Below are 17,782 nucleotides of genomic sequence, written 5' to 3'. Positions count from 1 at the left end.
TTATCTGAGTGAGAGCATTTGATTTTGTCTTCACTCTTTGCTTGCATGCAAACACAGGCAGGGCGTACATCCGGAATTGTAATAATAATAATAATGTCAACATAACCCTGCACTAGAGCTTGTAAAGGATGATGGGCGTGCTTGCACATTCTGTAAGGCATTTCAGCAAACGGGGCAGCTGGGAGGTCAGGTGAACAGGAAGACAAAATACTAATTTCTGGTTTTATACTAAGAGCACATATGTCTTTGATGTGGATTCAGCTTGTGTATATTTTTATTCAATATATTATACTTTCATAAAACAGGAAAAAGTCTGTGTGGAAGTGTCTAACAGAGTTACAGCTTTTCACTGCCCCTCCATTGCTATACTTAAAGTGCAGAACCTTACACTCTGAGCTGGAATGAATTTCTGGCTGTCACTCTAAAAGCTACAGGGTTCTGTATTTATAATTACAGCAAATGTACTTGAAAAGTGACCACAAGAGAGTATGAAGAACATAATGGTCTATCGAAGTGACAGTTTTGATATTACACTCTAACCTATAAAAAAAAATTAACTGGTTAGTGGATATGCTTTTCCAGTCCCTAGGAATATACAGGCTGAATCTCCTTGACCTTATCCATCATCTGGGCTCCCAAAAATAGCTAATCCTGGCATTCCTCTGTTCCCTGGAGCAATAGCTCAGGAAGGAAAGGCAACAAATAGTCCGATTTTGAGTGACACAGACCATGGTCATGGAGCATCTTTGGATAAACATCCAAGTGAGGCCACAGGAATCCAGCAAGACTTGGGTGGAGCTGGTAGCTGCTCCCTCATGCACAGAGGATACAGCTACAGAGATGAGAGGCAGTGTCAGCTGGCTCTTCTGAACCTTCCCAGAATGCTCTTACCATCTGAAGGGAAAAGCAACAACCTCACACACCCTTGGAAATGTGCCAAATTGGCACATTGCTAGACAAAATGCCGGACAGAATGGTCTGCCTTTCAGACTTACTAGTCAGTGAATCATAGGATGTTCCTGTACCATGGATGATGCAGTTGCAATGTTACAAGCAAGGCAAGATCTGTAGGGAAAAGCAGTTCTCTTTCCAATCATTACACTTAAAAAACTAGGCAAGCTCTTGAGCACACAGTTCCTGGACAAACACTTTGTTCTCCAAAAAAAGATAGGGCTTTTTGTTTGTTTTTCCTTTTTCCCCAAGTAGATAGTTGATTTAGTGAATAATTTGCAGCAAATGCTGTCTAACCTGTTCTTTTAAAAAGCACAGCTGTTACTTTTTGAAATTATTTGAAGTAGCAGGAATAAGAATTACAGGTTTAGTTCATATGGGTTTAAATTATTGTATTGCATCAACTAATACTGCTCCTATACTTCCTTAGATGGATCTAATTACTTAGATTTTCATTATCTCATCTATCATGTGAGCTGTTTTCTTACCTATCTTAATATTTAATTTTGGTCTTTCTCAATGAATACATGTAAAACCTGCAAGGCACAGGGTAACAGCTGGAGTAGTGTTCTGCTTCAAGAAAAGGTGTTTCTGTAGAAAGATGCTCTCACAATTATATAGATGGTAGTGGATATTAAAGAATTTTTACCAGAGAAGTGTTTTTTCCAGGCCGGCATTGTAGGCTGAGGATATTTCCTTGTCCTGGCACAAGCAACTGAGAAATTCTATTTTGTGTTTTGAAACTATGATTCTTCTGTCTCATTTTTTATTTGAAGGGCTATTATCATGCAAACACACCCAACTAAACATGTGAGTCAATTTGAAATGAAAGGCATGACTCATTTAGGTCCATGCAACTGGTCCATAGTGAATAGGGATGCTGAAGATGGGAAGTAGGATACATTCAACCACAAATCAGGACCTAAATTAATTCTGAAGCTCCTGAAAACTTGCCATAGTTTTTTCTGCATTGCTCTTTGGGAGGGAGAAGCAGGACTTTTTTGAGAAAATGATATTAAGAACCATAACGCTAGTGTACTTCTAAATGCCTGTTAGTCTGCCAGCATTACTGTGAAGATCCTTTGGTGGGAAGTGCAGCCTTGACTAATCTATGTTTATCTATCTATGTCAGGAGTAATGTTTCTTAGGCCACAGCAGGCTCACAGAAAGTGCCTCCATCTGGCCTGCAGTCTTCCTTGCTATAGATTCCTTTACATCCACTTGAAGGAAGGGGGATGTAAACTCATGCAGGGAATACACTTTTTGCTGTTAAACAGAGTATGAGTTGCAAAGATGTGGGGGACAGTATTAGCAAGGAGCAAGTGATGACCAGAGAAATTATTCTGGTAGACCAAGTTAGGTCTGCAAGCCATTGTTTGGGCCCCACTGATTTGGATTGTTGTGTTTCAAATACACGTGCATTCACAGTTTTGTCAAAGTGAATGACAGTTGTGCTGAAGGAAAACAAGGTATCATGTAGCATTTTATGACATTGCTTGAATTCCCCATGAAAAGTGATAGCTCTGAAGTTACTGCATCAGAACAGGAGATGTAAGAAGAGAAAGGGCACTATTTGCAGCTTGGGATCATCTAATATTATAATTTTTTGGACCAATATCAATCAAGATAGATAAAAAATTTTGTGTTACTTTCACCAGGAGCTACCTAGTTTAGAAAAAATCTTCATATAAAATATACAAACATAAAAAAATTAAATAGCATAAACCTTATTTATCCCTGAAAGATTTAAGTCCTGGGGTGAGAATCCAGATTGTGTTATTTTGCAGCTTGATTTATTAGGTGTCTAGAGAAACTTTATTACTTGATATATAATCCTAATTTCCCACATAAGTGTCATATAATCATGTTAAAAACACTGAAGGATTTGTTATACTATCATAAACTCATATAATTCAGAAAATGAATCTGTTTATTTTCATACATACTTCTACTTAAGAAATATGGTTTATACAACAATTTTACAAGAAACATTTCAAGCCAATTTGATTACAACTCTATGTAAGGCATGAATAAAAATTAAATACAGTAAACAATGTGCTGAAATATTTACATTGAAGAGAAAATTCTGAGGCATCACTCTAGTATGACTTACTATGTAAATAGTGACACATCAAAAACAAGTCCATTTCAGTGGAAGTGAGGATTTTTGATATTCATTAGAGTGTCCTAGACCAGAAAGAGGAAATGAGAAACCTTTCCATATACATAAGGCAAAAATACAGCTGCATACTTGATCTATCTACAGTTGCCTTCACCTGTTGCAGCAATGGAAAAATTAAGCTAATTAATCTGAAAGACTCACAAGGAATTCTTCCTTGGACAAGGACATCCTTTGGTTGGGAGAAAAAACTTCTGCCGGTTTTTCATTCCCTGAAATTACTGCTTTGTTGCCCAAAAAATGCCTTAGTCAGGGGCTATTGGTGTAATGCAGAATAGCCTGAAGTTTGGAAGTTGCAAAATTCCTCTTGAGGATTAGACTAACATTGGTTGCCCTAGGAAATGGCATGCTATGGAAAAGGTCCAAGTATTAAATTAATTGTGTCCTCCTTAATTGCATAGTGCAATCATTAGATGCACCTCAAAATGTTAGCCAAGTAATTACTTACTTCTACCAGGACCACAAACTAGGAATCCTCATTTTCATGCAAGAGAATGCTTGAGGCAATTCTTGGGAGCACTAAGATCTAGAAAGTGTATTTTCAAAAGGAATTTTGGGTATCATGAAACAAAATACAGTGAGAAAAGCATATCTGAGGAACAGGAAATTCTCTTGGTGAAGTAGTTTATTGAGGCTGTTTACACCCAGATTCTCCTCCACTTTGAAGTGACTAAAAGAGGAACTGTAGCTAAATATATACCATGCTCAGGGCACTTTTAATGGGAGGGCTGTAAGTAAATGGAAATGCTAGCACATCCTTAATGTCATGTTTTCATCAGTTCCCACACATCTGTATCTTTTAATATAGTTTGATATTCTTCAACAAGTTATGGCATTCCCTTTGATACATCTGCAATCCCATATGTAAAAGATATATCTATCTCTTTCATATATTTGCTTTTAAAGTGTATTTCAGTAAATTGCAAAGCACAGAAAAGTAGCCTGCATTTTCACTTTTTCCACAGCAAGGGTACAGTCCTTGCAGGTTATGGATTGGAGGTCAGTTTCACCTAATACTTTTGGTTTAGTGATTTTGTAAAAGTATTTAGCATGAAAGGATAACCCAAGATGCAGAGACTGTTTTAATAACACAGTAACATTTGACTGAGTTTTACTATTAAGCTTTATTAAGCAGCTTTAAGGTTAGCTTCAAGTCAGCTCTGAAGCAGACAATCAAGTTTGTAGCTTGGACAAACAAATATGTATTCAAGTTTGAGGGTATAAATCAGGCCATCAGTTACAGCCGTCTTAGATCAGAAGAAAAAAAAAGCTTATGGATTAATTTCTTTGTGTTTTCTTGGTTTATAATTGGTTTTTACTGAGCTTCAGCAGTCCTTCTTCATCTTTGTTGTTATTTCTTTATTTAGGAAACCACATTATGGTACTGGCAGGCATTGAACATAGAAGGGGTTTATGCCTTTGTAGAAGCATGAGGATTAAAAAAAAAATCTCAGCTTCCAAAATCAAAGGCAGAGCTCATCTGAGTGTTTCCCTCTATAAGGCACTGTTTATATCACTTTGCATGTTTATAATCCTTGTTGTAGCATATCTACTAAATTATTTATTATTCATAGTTTCAAGCTAGGCTAACTGATGAGTTACAAACATCCTCTGAGAGAACATTCACATTTTTTATTAAACACTGGTGAAAACATGATTTTAAGCCTAATTCGCCTCCCATTCTGACTTTTATGACCCTAGCCCCAGGCAAAAGAGCATTTTAGCTAGAAGCCTCCAAAATCAGAGTTCAGTAGACAGCCTGGCTCTTCTCTACTGTGTAGTTTAAAGGAGATGTAGATTATGACTGGGCTTGGAAAAGTCTCTTCTTAATGGCCTCACCTCCTACGTGCCAAGACTGTGAACTGGAAACTCTACTTCTTTTCTGTTTTTTCCAGGCTCTGGTGTCTGCACCCCTACTCCAGCAGCTGAGATTGGGGACACAATGTAGTTGCAATAACAGGCATCCATTAAATTTGCAGCAAAGATTTTGCCCAAGGCTTGGAGTGTCCTGTCTTTCTTTTGAAGCATTCAGTAGTCCTCAGCAGGCTTGGTGGGCACACAGGAACTTGTAAGAGGTGCTCAGTATCAAGCATCTGGGGAGAGAGAGACGTAGAATACAAATAAATGAATGATCAGATGAGATGGAGAGGGCTGAAAGGACTTAAAGGATGTTAGTCTTGATAGGGAATCACATGAAAAAGGGCTGTGTGTTCTTTTTGGTCCTGTTCCTCCTCTCCTCCAGTCACAAGAGATGCTGTAAACATAAAAATGCTTTCTAGTCCTACTTGAGTGGAGTTATACAGAAGAAGGATGAGAAACAGGGTAGACGGACTAGGTCTGTGCATGAAGGAGCCTGCTCCCTCTGACCCCAAACCTGTTCTATCCACGGCAACCCCTGTGCACCCTTTCCTGCACTCGAGGGCAGCTTTTCCATAACAGGAAGAAGGAACCTGTGATGCTGGAAGAGACAGCCTTGCACACAGTAATTAAGATTAGGGTGTTTGCTAAATATAAGGCCTGTGTAGAGAGCAGATCTCTATTATAGGGCACACAGCTTAGGCAAGTAGGAGTCCAGGTGCATGGTATTTGGGACTTTTGAAAACAAATATTTCCAAATGGTTCCTCTTAGCAGTTCAACAGAGACAAAATAGCTGTGTTGAAAAAAATTTAGATGTGTTGAAACTATTTATTGACTTTGAGACTGACTTAAAATGCTCATATATTGATACTCAAAAGCATGTGTTTAAACTGAAGTTATTTAGTAAACCTGGTTCAAATGATATCATTAGATAACATCAGAAGGAGGTTTCCAAACTTGATCTTTCAAAGACTTAGCAGCACACAGATGTTAGTCATGTAAGTAGATATATTGGTCTGCCCTCTTTGACGGTACTGTCATCAAAACTGTTCTCTCTACAGCCAATAAACCCCAAAGGAATGTTGTAAATAGTTGCATACAACATTATTAAACACACAGGAAAGGTAGACATGTCACTGGTAGACATTTTCAGGCGAAGACATTCACAAAACCTGAAGGCATACAGAAATTTCCATGGATAAGCTCTATAGCTCATCCCTTCTTCAGTTCTTTACCTGGATTTAGAGTTTGTTTCTGAATGTGTTTGTTTGGAGGTTTGAGCCACCTATACCATTGCTTCTTAATCTTTATTATAACAATTTCAATTTTATCAGTTTTCACTGGGCACAATTTTTTTTCAACTGTCTGGCTCTTGTGTACATTCCATTCTCAAAACACTGTATAAGCATTTTGTGTTGGATATATTGCCTCCAGCTGTCCCTTGAAGCACTTAAAATTGCCTTTATAAAATATGTGTACTGTAAATTAAGCATATAGTCCCTTTGAATGAATCTGCTCTAGAGTGCTTTCCAAGTCATCAGGCAAAACAGGCAGTCTGCAAACCCAGGTGTTGCTTTAGAAAATAAACGCATCCGCAGTATATCAAAGCCCAGGAAGAAGTTCTCAGTCTCAAAATGGAGTCATTCCCCATTATTGTTCCCACAATAACAGAAATGTTGATGTGAACCATTGTGTTGTGCTGCTCATTCCCTGATATGCAGCACCAATTCACACACCAAGTTGAGGTATTTCAGTTTTTTATTCCGGTTTGCACAAAGTAGGGAGATAACCCACAAAAGGCGGGCTCCCTGATTACCAAGACTATGCATTTTAACAAACAAAGGCATCAGCACTCACTGGTTACAGAATACATATTTATTTTACTAATTAGTACTCAAATTCCTATTAGTTGTATCTCTTGCTCCTCATGCTAATTAGTCTGCACATGCAGTTCTTCCCTCCAGTTGAGTCTGGGGTCTGCTTTAAGTAGGTGGTCAATGAGTCAATGGTCACAATCTGTACTGCCAGAATTGCCTTTCCCCCAGTTACTGCTGAGTTCTGCTGACTTCATTCCTGGTGGCTCTCATCCAGACAGCCCATTCATCTTGGGATTGTCTTCCTTTTTTTCTTAAAAGATTAGCCAAGCATACAACATTCGCAATGCAATTGCTTAATCATAACCATCCAGCTAGAGCTACTGGGAAACAACCAAAAAACAAATTGCAAAGTTTGATTCAAATCTTGAGCTACTCAAATCTTGGGGGGCTCGATATCATTTGTAGAAGTCCTGACTTGACCAGAGAATTCCTTCTTCATTGAAAGAGCACAATAAAAGCTTTCTACAACATTGAACTAGTTAGCTTTGTAAAACCTCTGAGCAATGTTTGCTTTCTTCACACTTCTTGTGATCACAAATAAAAGGGTTAAATATGGGAAACTAGTACCAAAACTGGGATAAAAACCAGATATTTCTTTTCCTATTATGCATATTTCTACTTTTCTGGGTACTTTTTTTTTAATCTTAAAAGATGTAAAGATTATTTTTTAAAGTAAGTTTGTGCAACAGGAAGAGTTCCCAAAATTTTCTTCCTATTTTTCTCAATTTTATTAGCATATTCTGAAATCACTCTTTCAGTGTTGTTTGTGTTCCTTCATGAAACATTTTTGAATATATAAACACCTTATACTGCTCCATGTTTAGAAAACTGTTAGCTTTGTCATTCTGTATGGTCCCAGTGGTAACACTTATCATCCTTTATTCTGTTTCCAGTCAGTAACAGTGGGAGGTTCACACCCCTGTTTCCCTTCCTCCTTTGCCTTCTTCCTGGCATTCTGCCTATGGCCATGGAGTAGCAGGTGTGTATTATCAAGCAGTTACACCAGTTGCTTCAGGCATGCAGATCTCTTCAAATTACCTTCTTCATGCCCCTCATCAGCTGTTGCTGCTTTATCACTTTACTGTCAGATGGGCAGCAAGAACCAGTACTAATCCAGGACCAGCTGAGATGCCATTCTGTCCCTACAGCAGCACCACCATAATATTCCTTACTGGAAACTGGATAACTGAATAAGATTTTTTTAAAATTTAGTTTAATTCTTCTTTATGTGTGTTATTGATATTTGTCAAATAATAGAGGAATCATTTGAGAGCGAAGGAAATATTGAAGAGCTATTATGCACAATTTTTAATGAATTTTGAATGAAACTCCACATCACTCCAGCAAAAATTTGCCTTAATATGAAGTATTCCTAATTTTCTTCTTTAGGCATCAAGATCTTCCAGATTAGTCTCACATACAAAAATATTGAAAAAGTTTGCTATGAAATTCATGCATTTTAAAGTGTAAATTCTACCTCACCCCCTATACAGTGCACAAAAATTTCCATAAAGTAATGATTTGACTAGATAAAAAGACAAAAATCATTTGGAGTCGACTGTGTGTGATACTTAATAACTTGAGCAAGTAGTTACAGTGTGTGATGCTAATGTTATCCTTCAGTACAGAAAGCAACCAAGTGCACCCAATATATGGACTTTGATGATAGTCTCTGACACACTATATGCTCTGTAGGAATTAACATGGAGTATGACTGGAGTAAGACTCTGGCATGACCATAGCACCTCTGTATGACCCTTTCCATTCCACAATGACTTATTGCAATCATAAGAAAAAGGATATGGTGCCTTTTTCCTTGGCCTTTTTCTGTATCACATACCTTGACCTAAGGTGCCAAAAGAGAACTGCTGGATTCCAGGAGAAGCCTTTATGGCCCCACAAAATCAGATGTTAGGAATTTCCTTCATCTAGATCTAGAAAGATCTCCTCAAAGGATAGACATGCACACCAGTAATGACAGAGGCATAAATTACCTCTAGACTGAATCCATGGACAAACTGCACCTGCTGTCCCTAAGGACCTGTACTGCCCTGAGGAGCACTGACATGCAATGTGCAGAGATCCCAAACTGTGAAACTCGGTTCAATATAGGTAACTGTCCTGGTTCTAGCTGGGATAGAATTAATTTCTTTTCAGAAGCTGTTACCATGCTGTGGTTTGGATTTGGAATGAGAATGGTGTTGATAACACACTGATGTTTTGGTTCTTGCTAAATTGTGTTTATCTAAAAAGTCGAGGACTTTGATTTAGTTAATGGGGTTTTGGTTTGGGATTTTGTGGTTTGTTTGTTTGTTTGTTTGGTGGGGTTTATGTTAGTTTGTTTGTTTGTTTGGTGGGTTTTTTGGGGGAGGAGGTGTTTAGTGTTGGTTTGTGAGGGGTTTTTTTTGGTTGGTTGGGTTGGGATTTTTTGGTTTTTGGTTTTTTTTTTGTCTTATGCTCTGCCAGACAGGAGGTATGCAAAAGAAAATGGGAAGGAGTATAGCCAAGTGACTTGAACTGGCCAAAGGGATATTCCACATCAGAGAACATCATGCCCAGTATATGAACTGGGGGAGTTACACAGAAGGGGGGACCAGTCAGGGGGATCAGGAAGGGGGATCTGACATCACTGGATGGTGAGCAATTGTACTGTGCATCATTTGTTCTTCCCTTTTTATTGCCATGATTACTATCATTTACCACTATTACTGTGTTTTACTTTGGTTTTGATTATTGAACTGTTCTTATTGCAACCTGCAAGTTTTACTTTGATTCTCCTCCCCATTCCACTGGGCTGGGGGGAGAGAAGGGGCTTTGAGTGAGCAGCTGCATGGTGCCTAATTTCCAGATGAGCTTAAACTATGAGCAATGTCATTTAATTGGCTAATTCCAGGGAAAACTGTGTTACAAATACAAACTACTTTTCTCATTTATGCGTAGTTATTATGCTAACAGAGGTTGACAAGTGTAAAAAAGGATCACATCTTTCTTATTTGAATCCATAGCATTAAAAAGTTATTTGGGGTTTTCATGTTTTTGTGGTTGATTTGTTTTGCAGTAGCTATTGTTCTTTCTTTCTTTCTTTCTTTCTTGCTTTCTTTCTTGCTTTCTTTCTGAAATATCTCATGAAGAGTCTAATGAAGCAGTTCTTTAAAGAAATCAGAAAACTGGCAAGAAAACTGCATGTGAGGTGTTGAGTTTCTGTTGAGAGCAAAGATTGTGTATCTTGGGTCTCTGTAACACCTTTAGTCTTTATGATTTCACCCTATTGTTTCCTAGTTACCCCTTTCTTTAAAAGTTGTCATGCACTTTAAACTTTTGGCCCTTCAGATGCCTCATGTTATTTCACTGGTCACTACTCCTCCACTCCTCCATTTGCTGGGTAGAAGGCAGATTACATTTCTTAGGCAATACCTTTGCAGATTGCTTCAGAATTAAGACATCTGATGATAAACTTAGTTTGTAGTGATAAAGTCAATCCCAGTAGGGACTGACCTTAACCCAGGACACTTCTCAAGAGATATGAGGAAGCTTTTTTAAACTTACCTTTAGAGACACACCAAATTAAGGAACAATTAATTGCACTGACATTCAGAATCCACAAAGCATTTTTTTATTGTCTTGATTTTTTAATACCACTTTACTTATTTAAGTTTAAGCAGCCCTTTCCCATCTTTGTTGTTATTACTTTATTTCAGAAATTATAAATTGAGTCTATTCAAGGTAATGGAGTTGCTCAGGCAGGATTTTCCTTTGGCAAGTCCATGATGACTACTCCCATATATGTTCTTCATGTTCTCAGAGGACTTTATTTGCAATTTGTATCTTTCAGATAAGATATAGAAAATATTTCTCTGGAATATATTTCTACTTTGGATACACTTCTTCCTCATTTCTCTGCTACACATTTCTCACAATATATTTTCTGGCTCAGTACATATACTGTGATCATCATGTTTGCGGACAGCAAACACAAACAGGGCTGGATCCAACCCTTATCTAGATCTGGGGACTGTGTTGTGTGTGGGGCTTCACACACTGTGTCTGAATCCATGTGCATGCTGGAAGAGGCTAAAGAAGGATGGACCAGGAGAAGGTTAAGGGCCATGTTACCTGTCTCCCCTCCCTGCCTCTTCCTTCAGGGTATTGTCCTATCATTAGGAATTATTTCTCTAAACAGGTAACAAACTGGAGGAGGGAGATTAATAAAATTCTATACAACAAGTAGTTACATAGCTGAAAGCTTGATCTGATTCAATAGGACATTACAGTAGCTATAGAAGAAATTATCCTCCTTGGCATCAGAGATTTTGCATGTGCAGAATAGGAGACACAGAAGCAGTCAGGCTTACTTAGCCTTCAGTGTAACAGAAGGCTGCTTCAACAGAGGTAATAAAGTAGTTGTAACTATTCTGCATCCAATTACAAGGTTTCTAATTATGCAGAATTATTTAGGATTTCCCCAAGGAGTTAATTTTAGAGAGTACCAGAGATTGTCTCTAAAGACCTCTTCTAACCTGTCACACTTAAAAGCATTCCAGCTTCTCAGATGTGCTGCTCAAGGGAGCTCTTTCTATTTTATTGGTATCCACTAGAGAAAAATAAGCAACAGCCAAGTCATAAAAAGGTTGGGGTTTATTACTTAACATTACAGCAATTTGCTGTTTCTAACCTCGTTGGGAAATTGCAGGGAGGTGAAGATGAGTGGATGAGCTGATTCACTGGGGAGTATGATTGATTGATGGTGGGAAATAATGAAAAGTCCCAAGGAAGCACACAGGAGAGAGAAACTTCAGCAAAAGGAGAGCTTTAAAGAGAAGTGTTCTATTTTTCCTTTTTTTTTTTTTTTTTAACAAAGGCACCCAGTATCTTTATGATAGGCTTTGATGTGCAAAATTTTGATGAGGTTATTTTCAGAGCACAGGAAGCTCTCCTTTCTTTGGGAATGTGAAAAGGCTGTGCTTGCCACCCCTGGAAACAGCTGTGGGATTCACAGTTCACCCAGAACTCCTAAGAAATTAGATTCACATACGTAGCATGTATTTCCTTTTGTTAACATAAAACCAGCTGGTTTAAAGTAGTTTGTTAAGACGAGTCTAGTCTAGGTCACCTGTGGCTGGTGGTGGTGGGTCTATAGCACACCTGAGTGGAGGCTGAACTGGTCCTCTTCATGCCAACATTTAGTTCAGAACAAAGTACATGTAAAAAACCCCCCATGTTTCCTACCCTCCCACAGACTGTAACCATCTCTGTGGTTTGGAAGCAAAGTTGAAGAGGGAAGCTGTGATTTCAAAGCAACACAACAGGAGGGAAATGATCAGTGTGGCCACAGGGTCTGCTGTGCCTGTCTGTCCTGGGGGAGAATGATGGAATTGCTCTGCTGGTGGCAAATACTTGCAGCACACAGATCTGCAAGAGATCTCCACTGTGTCTGCAACAGCATCTCTGCCCTTAGCATGAGGGCAAAAGAAGGGAAAATTGGTCAACTGGGGGGACAAACTACACAGCCAAGAGATTTCTTCTTTCTCAGAGCTCAAGCAAGAGGAAACCATAGCAAGGGAATAGGAGAGGGGAGAGGAGAACCACACTGAGGGAAGCCAAGCAGCCTGTCTAACACACCTTTGCTTTTAGGGGAACTCAGGACATGGGTACATTTTTTGGCTTTTCCTCATTGTTGGCATATATGGCCAGTACAGCATGAAGTCCTCTCCTCTAAGATATGGAATATCACATAAAAATGATCCTCCATTTTCAGATTTTTTGGAATTAAACTTAAACATACACTGTACTAGCACAGGTAATGTTGCTACCACAGTTGTTGTTTCTTCTTTCGTATATTTCTGCAGCAGCACAATTCAAAATTGAAAGAATGAACATGACTTTAAGACAGAAGAACCCCCTGTAAAGGAATTAATCTTATCAGGCTTCTGAAGTGAAACAGTTCTGTTTCTGCAGAACTGAAACAGTCCTGTTTAAGTGCAGAAGAGACCAAAACTAGTATGTGCAAGAGAGCCTGTACAGCTCATGCAGCTTCAGGAAAGGGGAGCTGCCACAAAGGGATCATTCCTGGTGCTTACTTCAGACATCACTTTTCAACCTAGGTAACCAAAAAAAATTATAAAAAAAAATTAAAGAAAATAAGGACTGTATCATTATTAAGATTTTAATTAAGGAATAAGAAAGGTTAAAAATAAAACAGAAAATTCTTCTTCTTTTTTTTTACTTCCTGAGCATTTATTAGGCAGCCAACACAGCCAGCTTCTGGAAAACCACTTGTTTAACAATTGGACAAAAATCAAAAGATATATTTGAAGGACATCTCTTTGGCAGCTCTCTTCAGCATGCAGTAAGGCTCCTTTAAAAATGTTACAAGCCAGTCAATCTAAAGATGCCACGTATCTTTTAGGAGAGATTCAAAGTGAAACTAATCTGCTTAGTGCCATCATGACCCCGTAGTAATGTATATTGTCTGTCCTTGTCTCATGTTCAGAATACCAGCATGACAATCAGATTTTCCTAGAGAGCATATTATTAATCTTTTCCCTTTATAATAAACTGTTGGTTTTATCTGTATTAGATACAGTATGAGCCCAGGATCCTGTCAAATACTCATCCTTTATGGAACTCTCACTGCCCAGCGATGTGGGAGTGGGAGTCTCTTCTGAGACCACTGAGAATATGTCCATTGTGATTTCCCTTAGCTCAGGAGAAGGAAAATGCAAATAACTCCAGAGAAAGAAGTGCAAATTGCACAGACTCCAGTACCCTGCATGGGACCAGCTCTGTGCTGGTTTCAGGCAGGCAGTTGGATGGATGCACACACTGCAGCAGGTGAGACTCCCTCCCACTTGGCTCTGCGGGTGGAGCTCCGTCAGTTCCTGAATTAGGCCAGGTTCCCTCTTGGGAAACCCTCAGGAATTAGCAACTCTAATTGCATTACCCAGAGAGATTTTGGCCACGAGTGAGACCTTGATGAAAACTATCTGTCTTTTGCCCATCTCCAGGTACTTCTTAGCAAGTTTGCCCCCTTTAAGTATATATCATTTAGCAAAATTATAGCTCTTTATAACCTGTATAGCTTTAAACAGCCAGCTTGAGGACCAGGGACTCAAGGAAAAGGCAACAGGAATACTTAGAGCTGAAGAGCCTAAGAGAAAGAGCGATGCAAATACAGCCATCCAATAAAAGAAGTGCTTGTGTTTTATCTAGATTCTCTTGCCATTTATACTTAAAATAATCTGATTAGTTCAGGTTATAACTTGGAATGTTCCCTTTGCTGCTCACCAAAAATAAATTATTAAGCTTTATTCTTTCTGCTAGAGGGCATTGGAAAGGGAAGCCGTGGAGAAAAAGACAAGAGAGTGGGCTTTTCTCTATTGAGAAATACTCAGAATACTCAGCATATATTTATAATGTGTTTATAATTTTTAAGTACACCTGAAGCCTACAAGAGATCAGAATTTTGAGACCACAAACAGGAGAGAATCCAGAAGCTGCTTAGTCAGAAATTATGGGAAGAACATGTCTCACAAGAGTGCCACAAGGTGAGGATTGCTGCACCCTGCTCATAACCTTAGCAAAGGAGAAAATGAATATTTCTGTAATTTTGCCCCTGATTAAGTATGAAGTCCTGAGGGAAACAGTGTGTCTTAATGCTGTTTCCCTGCTCACAGAAGATATTTCTATGCCTAATTCTGTTCATATTCACTGCTATGCCAACAAATGAGCATCAAATTCCGTTCCACTGATGTTTTTTTTCAGAACCTCTGCCAAACCATCCAATCCGTGGGAGTTTTTTTCAGCATTGATGTACAGTTTGAGAGACTATAAACTTTAGTTCCTGCAAGATACACACAAAAGCAAAGTGAAGAGAGGAATCAAAATCTCTTGCCTGCTTTGATGGCAAAATTGTCTGTACAACAAGGAAGTATAAATTCTTTTGTTCTTTTCTTTTAAGTTTCTACAGCTGCCAAACTCATCCTCTGCTAAATTTCAGTATTTCAAAAATGCAGTGACATAACTCCAAGGGGTTTTGCTGATGAATTGAAATCCCATCCCTCTAGTTTTCAAGCTAACTTTTCCAAACCAGCACATGCAGCCATTTTTGTACCTGGGTGTAGTGGTTGTCCCAGTTCCAACCTCAGACCCTGTCTTCTGTATGCAATGATCTTTCTTCATATTCACTTCCTTACCCAATCAAGAACCACTTTCATCCTTCAAACTAAAGATGGAGCTGTTAATGAGTACTAGTTAGATTAATCTTCTTCTAGTATCTTCTAAGTAGACAAAGGACTTGTCAGTGGAACCTGGGGAAAGGAAGGGGGAAGGAAGAAGAGGAAAAGAGAAGAAAGAGTTTATTTGGGAAACCCACTTCATAACTACCAAGGATACCTCTGATTCCTATTTCTGAAGCACAAAACAAAAGCAAAAAGTTGCATTTAGACCTATAAGTTTGAAACCAGTACAGCTACCAAATAATTTAGCTGGCTTGGGAAAATTTCATAGGCAGCATTCTCCATTATGTTGTTGTTTCCTCATGTGAGTTACATTCTCAGTAAAGTGAGCAGAAGGAAAGGATCACCGAGTTAAAGAGAGAGACAATCTCCAATAAGAAAAACTTAGTTCCCATTATTACTGTTAATTGATATATAGTGAAAATGGATAAACAGTTACCATCTTGATAATTAAAAGGTAATTGTCTAAACCTGTGGCTGTAGTGTAAATGGAGATGTGCTAACACAACTGAAATTTGTGCAAGTATCATCAGCAGCTAATCACACCCTTCTTCTCTATAGGCTTGCTTGAATTTGCTTATTTTGGAAACAAAGCAAAGCTTTAACCTCATTTGTTAAAACTGTATAGGCAGCAGAACTAGCCAGTGTTTTACTCTGTCCCATGACCTGCTAGTAAAGTTCCCAGAATCAGCAGATTTCCAGGTGCAGAAGGTTTCACTGGTGGCAATATACATGATGGAAGTGACTCATGGGTTGTAAGATTAATAATGAAGTACCTAGCTCTGATGTGTGTCCCAGTCATGTATTCCAGTGGTACATATTTAGCATTTTACACCAGCACATTTCTGTGAGGTGGCCTGAAGGTCAGCAGCATTAAACATATGGTGACACAGTCAGGTTCAATCAGCATTTACAATAATATAGATCTAGACTGACATCAATATTAAGACATCAGCAAGAGTGAGAGAGAGATCAAGAGCACTTGGCTTTTCTTCTGGAAAGACACAGAACAAAAAACATGGCACTACTTTTCCCACAAAATTTTAAATGTGCAGAGGTGATGGGAGCATGTAGGTACTAATTCATAATCCTTGGAATTAATTTCTAAATTTTCCTATCATATCCACTGAGACTCTCAAATTACTTTTGTTATAACATCACTCCAATTATAATATGTAGAGAAGTTCTGACTCCTTGAAAATTGGGCTCATTCTGAATGAGAAGAAAATCAACTTTTTTATAGTTTCTTAATAGACAGTTTCTAGCGGAGATGCTGTTTCAGGAAATTTGAAATGCATTGCTCTAAGATAATTAACTAGTAAAGAGGTGTGAGTTTCAGTCATGAAAAAAATTATTCTGAAAAGGATCCAAATTAATCACACTGACATTATTAAAATGCTTTTCAATTCTTTTCATCATAGAATTTCATGAAAAGCAGTGCATTCTTCAGATAGTTTAGTTTTTAATGAAGCTTCATTTCCCAAAGGAGAAATTAAAATAAATTTCTCATCTTTTTAAATTTCTTACCTTTTTAACTTTATCCTTTGTTTTCTATACTCTGTTCATCTGACACAATTATACAAATGCTGGACAGACACTTGCACCACTACCACTACCACTACCACTACCACTACCACTACCACTACCACCACAGTTTCTAGGCATGAGTCTCTTACTCCATCTGTCAGTACAAAAGTGTATTACAAGACAGACATTACAGCTTAATGTATTTTACAGATGGAAGGCTGTCTAAGGGTTAAATATTGATACCAAACTATATGGTAAATGCTATAAACCTACACACACCCCAGCTTTAATCTAGTTTTTCATATTGGATGTGAGTGCTGGCTAAATGAGGCCCTTCTGCTTTTAAAGAGGTGATCAGAGTGAAATGGGTAGATTAGGAAAAGAAGCTTATCTAAAAAAATTAGGAGGGAGGAGTAAGGCCTGAAGTTGAAAAATACATAGACAGTATCTCAATTAACAAGAAAAAGCTTTCCAAAGAATGGATGTACTTGAAGTATGGTAAAAAAATTAATTGGTTCTCTTGAGGTTAATAGGGAATTAGAGGGAGGATGGAGTCGCATTGCAGACCTGTTGTGTAATTTCCCTGCCTGCTTTTACAAATGAAGTGGATGGAGATTTGCTTTAGCTGGAAGCCCATTTTCACGAACACAAAGAAAAGAACTAAAACATAATTCTCAGCTTGCAAGACAGGCAGGACACAGCAGGGCCAAATGGAGATGAAGCAAAAGATTTGTGGTTAGGAAACTGTCAGAGGTATCTACTGACAAATATTTGTCAGGCTGGTTTTGGTTGATTCTAAAAGCAACAAACGTTCTGAAGGACGGAAAAAAAATGTAAAACAAATACCAATATGAGAATCAAGGCTTATTTGCCAGAGATAGGCAGACTTTTATTACTGAGAACACACATATGAAAATCTGACCTTTGGCAAGGAAGTGTAATTAGACAGTGTGCACGCTGCAGGCAGCGTGGCTTTCCCCCAAAGGACAGCACAAGAAGCAGCAGGGGCTGAGGTGCTCCGGGGTTATAATGAGGAGACCTGCACATTCTGGGCAGATGTCACCTGTGTATCAAATATTGCCCATGTGGGAGGAGAAGAGGGTGCACACACTCTGTGCAGCTCAGGAACCTCACCAGGTCAGTGAGACAAGATCTG

Source organism: Molothrus aeneus, chromosome 1 (genome assembly GCF_037042795.1).
Source record: "Molothrus aeneus isolate 106 chromosome 1, BPBGC_Maene_1.0, whole genome shotgun sequence".
In the NCBI taxonomy this organism is placed as follows: Eukaryota; Metazoa; Chordata; class Aves; order Passeriformes; family Icteridae; genus Molothrus; species Molothrus aeneus.
Note: the sequence above shows the minus strand (reverse complement) of the source record.